Source organism: Grus americana, chromosome 1 (assembly GCF_028858705.1).
Source record: "Grus americana isolate bGruAme1 chromosome 1, bGruAme1.mat, whole genome shotgun sequence".
Classification (NCBI taxonomy): domain Eukaryota; kingdom Metazoa; phylum Chordata; class Aves; order Gruiformes; family Gruidae; genus Grus; species Grus americana.
The window spans coordinates 22,295,549-22,308,243 of NC_072852.1; the positions used below are offsets into that span (position 1 = coordinate 22,295,549).

A 12,695-nucleotide genomic window follows, 5' to 3' on the forward strand; every position below is an offset into this window, starting at 1 on the left:
TACATTCAGTCAGCATCCATCCCAAATTGTGCTTTGATCTTTGATGCAAATGTAAGAAACGTCCTCATGTCCTCCCTTGAGAAACATAGTCCTGTCACTTTAACTTTATGGTTGATGCTGCCTGGGGTTAACATGGTATTGCTCCCAGATGCAATAAAGGAAGGGACCATGTTTGGCTGAGAAAGAGAATTAGACTCGCAGTCCCTCCAAATTCTTGAATTCTAAATGTCTTATGTGGTATTTCAAATATTTTACTATAAAAAGAAAATTATTTGAATGGTTTTTATTGGCCGCAGGTAAAACGCAATGCTTCATTCTGCCAGAGTCCCTTTTCCTTTAAGAACTGTATAGATGACTTATTTTTAAAAGATTCCTTAGAGAACATTTTGTAAGACAACAATTGTAAATTAAAGCACAATTATAATTTATATTGAGTCCTTCTGATCTTTTATGCTCTGACTCTTTATTACAGCTACTATTAGCGAGTCCCTGCAGAGCCTCTTTTTGTAATCAAAATGACAACTCATATCATCAGTGGTAAACATTGTCTGAAATGTAATACAACATTTCTTTGACAGAGGCACAGGCAATTTTAAATTTACAGCCTAAGCCTACACTATCAAATCAGTGGAAAAGCTCATCAAATTCATAGGGCTTCTGATTGGGACAAGAGTCGTGTAAATGAGTAAGTAAACGTTTCAAGTAGCATTTTTATACTGATAAGAAAATCAAATCATTCCTTTGTGGATTTGCTGTTCTGGAGTGTGATCCTGCTTCCCAGTGCTGCTGATGCACTCCTTCCAGTAAGTCCTTAACACAAAGCACATAGGCAAGGCCAGGACCCTCCCTTCTCCTCCAGTAACACCCACGTGAGTGTCCATACTTTGGTTTCTGCTTGCTTTTCTGTGATGTCCCTAGCCCATGATCCCAGTGCTCCTTTCAGCACAGAGGAACTAATATTGTCACGGGTGAAATTATTAACCCTGTCAGCTCAGACTTGACTGCACCCTGATGGCCATGGCACTCTTTTGTGAAGTGGGAGTTCAGGATTCATGTCTCTTTAACAAAAGCTATGAATTCAGTTCTAGGTTTTCTGCTGTTGAGTAAGTGCTCTAGCCATTATGTTACTCAAAAGAAATGGCCAGTGTTTCTTTACTATGAACTGAACTCATCATCCTCGGTGTGTAATTCATTTGCTTGACAAATCGAGCCCTTCCAAGGACTTATGCATAGTTTACACACTTTTCTTCCCGCCTCTGAGATACAACAGATCTTGGATGGGTAATTAGTATTTCCAAACAGTGACATGAGAGCAAGTGAACAGTCTGCATGCCAACTTGTGGGTTCAAGTACTCCCTGCGTGCCTACTCTTATCACAGTCCCTAACACATTTTAGTGCAGTCCGTCTGTCTGCACAATTGCTTCTGTTTAGTGCTTTCTGCACAAGTGCTTCTGCATCTGCCAGACAAGTGCAAAAGTGATTAGACCAAAGATATCGTACGTTTGATTTTTAATACAAATGCATGCAACTACCACAGCATTTTGAATTCTTCTTTCTACAACTAGAGTAGCTAGATCACATGCATCTGCAAGAATGTCAATTCCTCCCCAGTGACCTGAAGAAAGGAGTTTCATAGCTCAGTAAAACACATTAAAGTGTGCATTCAAAGTGAAAACAAAAGTAAAGAAAAAAAAAAAAGACCACTGTTATCTGTGGAGGATTTTCTTTTTTCTCCTTTTGGAAGTCAACCCTTGCTGTTCACAATTATCTTGTTCCTTACAAGCAAGGAGCTGCAATAAATGGCATGATATTTTTCCCTGAAGATAATGCCGCAGTTCTAAGGGTGATGGTTTCATGTATTTATATTGGGAGAATAATTTGAATTGCAGGAACTATTTATTTTTTTTAAATACACACATTTAATACACATGAGAAAACGCCAGTATTCTTATACATTATATTAAAAAAAGAATTTTCAGAAAAGCATTTATACATTTTGTCTCACAATTACATAATTCTTATACTAACCCTGTTGCCTACATCTTCACATTTTCAAGAGGTGTGAATTTGACAGATCAGATGTCAGTTCAGAAGAAGTACACTAAAACTTGCAAAAGGTTGGATGCCATTCTGGCTACACCGATTAAAGACTGACACATATTTGGAACATGCCAGTTCAAGATTGAAGATGACAACAAAGGAAAGTATGAAGACATGGAAGTTGTGATTGATGGGGGCTACATTATTCTAAATTAATACTTAATCTGGGAGCTGACATAGTGGAGCAAAATAAAAAATGTTGTATTTTATCTGATGCACTGCCCCTCACAATAGCATAAACTGAAAGTTCAGAGAAAAATACTATGCTATTTATAGCAAACACATAAAATATCATCTTAACTCTTTATAAATACCTCCTTCATAACACAAGTCATACAAGCAAATTCCATCTTGATTTTTATAGTTGATTATGTATTACCATTTACCCTCTCAGACCCAACCTTATGAATCTGACAGCTTTGGTATCTCTGTAACCTCGGCACAGTCATCTGCAACTCAGAGACTGCTGTATTACAAGGTCAAGGGTGCCAAAACCCGAATACCTCCTTCTTCACTCTTCCACACATACCCCTTTCACTTTACCCCAGTGTCTCTAACTTCTTCACCTTTATTTCCCAACATCCACCCCCTTGCACACATCCCCTATATTTCTGTATCACCAGTTTTTAATTTTCCTTCTCCAGTGTTTTCAGACATCAGCACCAGGCTGCCTAACCCATGTTCTTCAAGCAAGGTTGGGGTGACATGGGAGGGCAAGTGCACTAGCAAGGGGGCTTCACATGTCAGAGACCGACTAGGTAATTTGACCACCTTTCCCTATCACCTATTTTTCCTCGCATCCTCAGATCCTTTCCTCATGACCAAGAGAACTGTTCAGCAGGCTACAAATTGTGCAACCCTCCTCTTGGATTTCTAGCTGCTTTGTAAAGTGCCCTGAGACAGATCCACACTGCACATCAGCAGTTGGCCATGTCTGGTATGCAAAAATCAGTATGAATGTCCTTATGAGCATCTTTATAATCCTGTAATTTCCCTCCTTTACATCCTAACCCACTCATAGAAACTATAAATGCCTGCAGCCCCTCAGGACACTTCCATCTGCAATCTCCTGTGACATTTTAAGTTACAGTCTGTCTCCAGTGCCAATGTTGGTCTTTCTAAAACAGAAGAGGTCTCCCTAAAACAGTCTGAGGTCTCTTAGTGAAGTCTAAACCAGAAGAACTCAAGGCTTTAACTTAGCGAATTCACTATGGGTCATAATCCCTACATCCTGTTTCTCATCTGAGAAACACTTTCATTATTTCATATTTTGAGACACAACAGTAGTATTAGAAGTAGGAACCAGTTTCAAATATTAAACCCCAAAGTTATAGACTCCAAACTCAGTTGTTTTGATTTTTAATTTTTTTTTATATTCCTCTCTCTTGATAACCAGTCTTTGTTTCCTCTTTTTCACTCTTTATCTTTCTTCTCCCCAGTTTAATGTCCCTAAAACTTACAAAGAAAGGAATAGATGTGAAAAACACATTAGCTTTGGGCTGCCTGTGCAAATGTTAATCAGAAAGTAATACATAATGTTTTGTATGTGTTTCTTTACTAGTACATCACGATATGGTCAGTGTGAAGGCTACATATTTTCAAAGGTAATATAGAATATTAAAAAATCAGAACAGCATATTGTTTTTGCAATGCAAAAACTATGAAATTCCCAAATACACAAGCAGTATGATTACTTCCCTTAAGAAATGGAAATGAGCATGAACATGTGATGAAGTATACTTCCACAAAAGACAGAAAATAGCCAATTTATCTGTTTTGGTAAGATCTGTTTTAATCTCCCACTATTATTATCGAATGTAGGAATTTTATGAGGGGAGTAAAAAAGCAACTGTTAAGATTCACTTACATTGCAATGAGGTGCAATGTAGATGCCTCCAGTTTTACATGTGATTGTTTGAATATCATCCTAAGTCTAACCACAGTTTTGGAGAGAATTAGATAAGCCATTTAGTTTTCTGATGAGTGCACTTCACTGAATTAAAAAAATTACAAAGTGAAGTCACTACCAGAAATGTAGTTCTGCCCTTTACCTGCCCTAACCTTGTATTTCCTCCTCTCCCTGCATCAGTACTAGTACCCACATGCCCATCAAGCTTCCTGATCCGGCTGTGAATCCTTTTTTCTTTGGTGCTATAATTACTTTTCAGTTACATCAGCAGTTTGATTCAACTAACCATAGGGTGCCAAAAGCCAATGCCAATACAAAAGTGGAGGTGAAAATATGTAGCCGAGGATGGAGATGAGGGTCCTATCACCCCTTGGGGCAGCATCATTACCTGAGCATTCAAACTAAACTCAAGATACTGCAGGTTAGCCACGAACACATGGTGCTTCTTGTGTGCAGATGCACTGAAGATTAGCTTTGATATGCTCTCATACAAGACAGTGTGTTACAGACACACCTTTTGAGGAACCGCTTTTAAAGCTACAAGGGAAATTCCTCTGGGCAGCATTCTGCCTGCAAGTAAACTGTTGTAAACCCCCTCTGCTTTTGGAAGCTGAGCTCTTTCCTGCAGAACAATCACGGGATGCTGAGTGTCCCAGACCCAGCACTGAAAATGGAGAGTCAAAATCACAAGTGTAAGCCTGTATTTTGAGCATTGGAAAATTAAGGGGTTTCCTCTACTTGCAAATTCTTTCTCCAACAAGGGGGGATAATCAAAGCAGCTCATTAGCAGTATAACATACACTACTATTGCACTTCCTTTCTCTAGCAATCATGATTTCAGTAAAACTCTTATCATAGAATCATAGAATCACAGGATGGTTTGGGTTGGAAGGGACCTCAAAGATCATCTAGTTCCTACCCCCCTGCCATGGGCAGGGACACCCTCCACTAGACCAGGTTGCCCAAAGCCCCAGCCAACCTGGCCTTGAACACTTCCAGGGATGGGGCATCCACAACTGCTCTGGGCAACCTGTTCCAGTGCCTCACCACCCTCACAGTAAAGAATTTCTTCCTAACATCTAATCTAAATCGACCCTCCTTCAGTTTAAGGCCATTATCCCTTGTCCTGTCCCTACATGCCCTTGCAAAAAGTCCCTCTCCAGCTTTTTATGTGTAAGACAAAGATTTTACAACTCTCTTTTTAGTCATCTCCCACAATTTAATTCTTCCAAGACTGTCTTTTTTTCATTCTGTAAGTGACATTTACTGCAATTCTTCATAAACCCCTGAGAATTGGATTCCTTGCTCCTGGAATCGAATAAAATATGTGCACAGCCTGTCAGCAGGTCACATGTATCCTGCCAACCTACATCTAATAGATTTTTCACTTTTCATCAGTGGATTTCAAGACAGTATGTAGTCTGCCAAATTTACTAAAAAGCTTGCTACAGTATCACACTTTCAAAATGTGCAATCTGTCAAAGCCACAGCTCAAAATGTCTGCTACGATGAGAGTCTTTGAAAAATCTGCTACAGTGTTGGCATTCATTCAGAAAATAATGAGTATATCAACAAAGAAGGAGGGGAAAGGAAAAAAGTTGTTAGGGGGAGGGGGAAGAAGCGGAGAGGAAAGAAGATGAATCCTAAATGTAATTTGTTAGCATCTGAAGAAATTACAGGAATTCTTTATGCAAGTGTAATCCAGTTTCATATGAATTCCTCCAGGATGACAGCATGTTAATAGATAAATACTCTATGAGTGCTATATTTAATAACACTGATGAAAAGATAATTTATCATAGATTTGACCACAACTGTACATAGCAAACCTCAATATTGATTCAAACACTGAATACATTTAGCAAACAGTAAGACGGCAAAATCGCTTGCACTGCTATTTCATATTATGAGATGCTATATATGGAGTCTATCAGAAGAGATAGGTGGAGAGAGTAGGAATGCTTAATTTATTAATTATGATATGAAGGAAACTGAAGTAATTTCAGGAGATTTGTAAGTAAAGGCAAACTTCCATTTTAAAACAGACAACACTAGCAACAAAATATCCAAGGACTGTGAAATGCAACTCTCAGAACTTTCCTTATCTGTTTTCCTTCATCTTTTATTTTAGAAAATACATATTTACATTCAAAGAACATAAAAAGAGGCAAAAAGAGGGGAAAAGGCTAACATGTATGTAGATGTTCTTTGCAGACAATCTGTGTTTTATCTTTAAAACTCTAGAAAAGAAGGTGCAATTTGAGAATCAACTCTTATCTTGGAGTGCGGGTGATAACAAAATAACAAACCATAAAATGAAAATAATCAAAAACCAAGAAAAACAGACTTAGGGCAAAAGGACTTGGGACAAAGCCCACACCAAGCCTCAAGGAATTCTGGGCTTCCAGAGGACTGCAGACTGGTCTGCTCCTTGCCTTTACCCCAGAAGAGGAATCTCATCCAAATTAGCTTTTGATGATGTATAAGATTGGGGGTGAGGGTTGGGGGGGTGGAATACACACTTAAGATTATAAAATTGCCTCTCTAAAGCGATCTTTTGTTCCAGTGGCTAACTAACCCCCTCCTTCTAGTAAAACTATTTGGTTGCATAACATGGAAGGAGAGAAATGTAGCTGAGCTGGCCCAGTTCCATAGCGGGTTAACAGAACTGGAATTGTGTCTGGGTCCCAGTCTGGGAGGGACAGAAGTGCTTTTGTTTAGTTGCAGTGGAATCCTGCAGGAAGGTTAAATAGCAGCGAGAGAACCCAACAAAGAAATGATAACACTACATAGGCTACAACCTGCGCAATGCACAAAGATATACATACATACCATGGACATTATTAACACTCTCCAGTTTCAGGCACCTAATTTAACCAGCAACCCTCTCGCAGCCAATAGGAAGGGAAAGATGGCTTTTTCCAAAAGGAAGAAAGGAGATTCCTGCTTTAAACTGCCCCTGGAGCTGACTCCCTCTTGCTCACTTCCTGCAGTGACTATAGAAGGAAAGAACAGGCAGCTACCTTAAATACTGAGAAATCCACTGATGTGAATATCCACCAGTGTGCCTTTCCCAACCTCACAGATACTGAGGATTTCAAAGACAAGGGGTCTGTTTTGTATACTATCTAAAGTAATCATTCTTCTGCTGGCTTGTCAGATAAGTCAGTCCTGTGAAGTTTTATAGAAGTGACAGTTGTTTTGAAAGTTAGGAGCATCCCAAAAAGGAGGAGACTTTTAGGAATGCCATTTTATTTCTCCTTTCTTTTCCTAAAAGACAGACTGTACTCAGTTTCTTGAGGAAAAACACTTTTAAGTAAAAAAAAGATTTGAACTCTTTGGTTGCAACAGCCTCAGCCACAGACTGCACGCAGTTTTAAGAGAATGGTAAGTACAGTAGAATGATTAATTCAGAATTAAATTGAGATAACTTGGGTGTTTTGTAAGTGCCTACAAACTGATCTTCCTCATGTTTTTTGAGGATTCAAAGGAAATATTTACAGACAGTGATTACAAAAAGTGTTATGGTGAAAATACTGTAAGACTGAAATATTTGTGGAAGTTCTTTTGCAATATTCATTGAGGTCTAATGGAAAACTCACTTCCAAACTTATCTAAAGTTGCACTTTACTGCACAGTCTTAAATTATGTAATTGCATGTAATACTACTGCATACTAGGAATTCCCAATAATCTGCGGTTCAACTACTCCACAGAAAAGACTTTCCAGAACTCAGACAATCACTTCACAATGAGGAGCCTAAATATATGCTAACAATGACACCAGCTTCAAAAAGATACTGCATTTTATAGACTGAATAAAATATCTAGCAAGTGTGGTCTTACATAACCAATCAAGACGTCTGCTTAAAATAAGAGCTCTTTAAACTGATTATGCAATGCATATAGTAAGAAATGACCTTGCTGTACAGGCAGAAAATATTCTAAGCTACTATTATGGCCTACTACATGCATTCACAATTTTCTTCTGAATTTCTTAAATATGCATTTATCTATTAGACCAAAACAAAGTCTGCTTAGCTGAATCAGCTTCATACATTATGAAAGGTAGCAATGTCGAACATGCTGTACATCGTAAGACCACTGGTGCACTTCGCCAAGTTATCTGTGTCAGACAAATGATCATCCTGTTGCTTCAGCCCAAGCTGTGTGGTAGGCAGTGATGACATAAGTATGACTACAGAGAAAGCCCACTCCGAACTCACTGTACTTCAGTCTCTGGGGGAAAAAAAAAAAATAATAAAATAATTAACTGAACATTTTATTTCTTCAAAACAGGAGAATTTCACAGAAGCATCAGGAATGAAGGCAGGGAGATACACCAAAACAGGCTGTGGCAGATTCAGTTCGGCCCAGTTCCCTGGACTGCCCAAGTGAGGAGCCAAGGCTTTACCAAGCTGAAAACCCAGCCTGCACACACACACAGACACACACACATTGTGTTATGTACTTAACGTATAGTATGCATCAGTCTCAACTGATAATCTCATTATTATTTAATGGATATGCAATAGATATTGCACTAGTGTATTTGCCTACATTTCCCAAGTCCACGTACATTGAGATCATCTTTGAAACTCAACTTCTGAAATTCATAAGGAAAGTAAACAGAGCGTTTTCCCTAACTGATGCCTATGAGCAGTCTTTGAAGTAAAATTTTAGTTTTCAGTATAAACATTTTGTCAACTGCTTTCTTCCTCACTTATGCACGCAGTCATGAAGTTCATCACATATTGCCCCATATTGAAAGACACGTCTCACAAGCCACCTGGTCCGTGTATTCCCCTTATCTACTCACAGTTCATTTCACTCATCATACTATCTATTGACACAAGTTTCCATGCAGTGGTTCCATCGGGCACCCTTACATCCCCGCTCACATCCAGGGCTCAGTGCCATCGCCAGCAGTCGCAGCAAACACCCCCACAAAGGAAGCGAGTGGGTGGCAGCTCCGGGCCGTGCTCCCCTGGGGCTAACCCTGCGGGATGGGAAGCGGCGCCTCTCCCCAGCTCCCAACAAACGCTAGAAGCAACAACCTCCTTCCCAACCTGTGAGCCTCACTTCTAGCACTACCAGCCAGAATTACAATATTTTCCCTTCAGGGGACTTTTAGCATTAGATGTGCCAGGAATTTCATTAAAACGCAACATTGACTTAACAGCTCAAGTCTCTGGCGGTTTTCCCCTGGAAAAATTGGCAGGATCGATTCCAGGCTGCTCTTCCCGTTATACAACGCCACGGTGCTTCCTACACACACCACTGACTTACAAGGATGCTTTAAACTTGCATTACTCTTCCCACTCAAAGAAGATGTCGGTTTTAATGTCTGCTAATAATACAGAAGTATTTTGATGATTCAGAGTGTGGCAGCTGACTCAGAACTCACTTTGCACTCTTGAATTCAATGCAAATTGCCAGAGAGGACAGAAATCTTGCAAATGTGAGCTTTGAATTGGAAGAAAAGGTTTCCTTCTGGGAAACATTTAAGTTAGGAAAAAGCCTACTTTATTTTTTTTTATGAATATGTCATTAATAAATATTCCCATTGTCAAGGCGCCATGAAGGCTGGTGGGTCCCTCGGGGTCAGGCACTGGGAGCGGCACAGGCTCCCCAGACAACCGGGGCAGGCAGGGCCTGGCAGCCAGGGCCCGTCCCACCCCAGCCAGGAGCAGGGAAGCCGGGGGCACCAGGGCAGCCCCAGGCATCGGGCACCTCCCTGGGCACGGGGACGAGCTGAAGCTGGGACATGGGCCCACGGGTGGGCCCGGCTCAGCGGGGCCCATGGCCAGACAGGGCAGGGCTGTGGGGCGCTGGAGACCGGCCCTGCTGTGGGATCACTGGGGCAGGGCCTGACAGCCCTGACAGCAGAAATGGGGTCCTGGGCCGTAGGCAGGGTGGGGGAGTCCCGGGGGGCTAAAATGGGGTCCTGGGCCATGGGCAGGGCGGTGCGTGTATATAACTTCTCACAGGAGGGAAAAAGGAAGAATTGGCCCTTCAAGACTACACAGCAACTCAAACTCCTTCAAGAAAGTTTACCCAAAAATTGCTGCCAGTCCCACATATCTGCCTGCCCAGAGTCTCCATTGTATAAATATCAGATAACAGCAACTATGGTCTTCCAGAATACGGAACTGCATCACATAATACATTGAAATTGGAAGCACTGTGCAAGAACCTGAATTTTGCATGGAAAAACAACATACCTAGATTTGGAGCAATAATATATGTTCACTCATAATTGATCCAACAGACCTTGTTTTTAAATGGACATAAATCTCCCACACAGTGTTGACATTTGCTCTCCCAGAGTGCCTCAGAAGCTCCCCTAAAGAAAAAAAAAAAAAAGAGAGAGAGAGAAAAAAGTAACATGCCAATGAAGAACTGAGCTTTTTTTTTTTTGCTGCTTTTAAATCAGATAGTAAGTAGTTCAGAGCAAGTATCTGGTAGACTGGAATAGTATTTCATTATTGCCTAATCCAAAGACATTCACCAGAAATCTTCCAACTTACAGGTTTAACTTGTGAGCGAATGTAAGCTTTACTTGTTTCACTGAGATTTTGGCTTCTCCCTTCCCACCTCCAGTGCAATTACCGTCTCACAAAACTTAAAATGGGAAACAAGAGGTTGTCTTCTGCTCCCCAGCACTAGTTACTTCCCAAGCCCCACGTCTGCCTTTGGGTCCCCCAGCAAGCTCCCTCTTCTCCCTGCAGCAGTGGTTGTGCTGGTCGAGGATGGGGCTACCCCATGCACCTCTGCTAGCCCTGGGGAAGGTGTACCTGATGCGACCGTTCCTCAGGCCTGCTGCTTCTGCTTGGGGAGATCTGTAGGTCCAAGGAGTTCTCCATTCTCACTTTTCAGATTTCATTCCCACTTTTCAGATCTGCAGCTGTAAGAAACGGGAAACAAGAAAGAAGTAAGTAACAACTACTTGATTTCAGCTTATTTTTTGCACAGGAACACAGGAGCTGATTTTCTGCAGGTTCTGGACCCTTTCTGTTCACTTCACTGTTCTCCTCAGAGAAATAAGCAAATTCCTGTGTTTCTTTCTTGTTCAAAAGATTCCTCTTTTCAAGGGGTTAGAGACAGCAGAAATTCCGTTCTGACACAGCTGTTTTCCTCCTGGAGGCAGGGAAGTGCAGAAAGCAGCCAGTTCTTAGGGCTTTTCAGTCCTGTTGAATAACAGTAGCAGCCAGCCCATCACAGCTTCATTTGCAAGACCATTACCCATCTATGAAATGTTCCATGAACTTTCAGAAACACTTCCCAAGTCTTACAGGAGTACAGACTTGAACGCTCAGGATTAAAAAAAAGAGGGTCAGAGGGCTTGAACGACAGTACACCAGCATCATTGTACCATACACATTTGTAGGAAGAGTATCACTGTTTTGCAATACTAAAAATATTGAAGGGAGTTTCCCAATATTCACTTTTTCCTAATACACTGGAAAGCCTGCTGTGATGGAAGACAATGTCTCCTCAGCTAAGACACATGTTTTACAGTCTCCCAGCTCTGAGTCCTCATTGTCTGTCCTTGACAAACCCCATGCAATGACAGGAAAATTGAACTTTGCCATCAATTAACGTTCAGAACAGATGAGCATGTGCCCTGGTAACTATTATTAATATGAAGAAAATCTTAAAAATAATTACTTGCACTCAAAGGGAAAACATAAACATCAATCCAGACATTTAGAACCTGAAAGTCTATCTACATAAAAATCATGACATTCATTTTAAGAAAAACGGAGCGGTTTGTTTCAGGAAGGGTCAATTTAAAATTAAAATACTTTTCCTTCTCTTAAAACTTAGTGAACAATGTGACATAAAATATAATAAGCTCTTTTATTGTCTCTCCCTAAAATAGAACAGTAGGAGAGAGAAATACATTAACATCTATATAACATCTAAACCATTAACTGTAAACTAAGAAACAGATAAAAAATGCACAAACAATAGGAAGCAGAGACTACTCACTGTAAAGCTGGATACAGTACATGATTCACAGAAATGGATGCAGAGCTAGGATAAAAAAATTCTGATTTCTGTTCACCCAGTTGGAAAAGTTGAGCATAATATTCACATTTAGGATCCACATTTTTCTCTCTCTCCTTTAGTAACATCTGAAGCCAAAAACTTGATCCTATTTTAACATAGATCACAACTATCCAAAACCAATACATATGAAGGGGAAAAAAAAGATTCTGAAATTTCTTATTCTCTAGTAATGTCTTTGAAACAAACAGGTTGGTTTACCCCATTTTTTACTGCAGAATTTCTTAGCCAAGAACAATCTCTATGTCAATTATGCAGACCTTTTACAGGCTTAATCGGGTATTTTAGGCTAGCAAGGTGTATCCCCATGTAACATTTATTCTCCAAAGTTCTGCCATCTCTGCAGAAAACATGTTTCAAAACAGTGACAATGTCACCTTGCCATCCACAAATCCTACTGTTCATATCTGCAGCAAATCTCTGGCCAAATACATCTCCAGTTGTTTTCAGTTAACCAGGACTGTACATCCCACCAACATGTATATTCACAATAATATGAACAAAATGCAGATATTTTTGCTTTAGAATTATTTATACTGCATAAATGTAGAAAGAAAAAGTTCCATTATAAATATAAACAGACACACGGCATCTATTTGATTTTAATAAATAA

The 12,695-nt window shown here is 40.2% G+C and overlaps 1 long non-coding RNA gene across 2 annotated transcripts in view; it reads right to left on the reverse strand.

The window, feature by feature from the left end:
• Positions 1-12,695, reverse strand: part of LOC129214055 (uncharacterized) — a 71,498-nt gene that overhangs the window by 17,768 nt on the left and 41,035 nt on the right. The window contains exons 2-4 of one of the 2 annotated variants that reach the window (XR_008579613.1): positions 10,807-10,916; positions 10,283-10,355; positions 7,439-8,248 (exon numbers count right to left, since the gene is read on the reverse strand). This is a non-coding gene — a long non-coding RNA (uncharacterized LOC129214055). Of the gene's footprint in view, positions 1-7,438; positions 8,249-10,282; positions 10,356-10,806; positions 10,917-12,695 lie in introns of those variants that run through there. The other variant, XR_008579612.1, reaches the window with a different exon arrangement.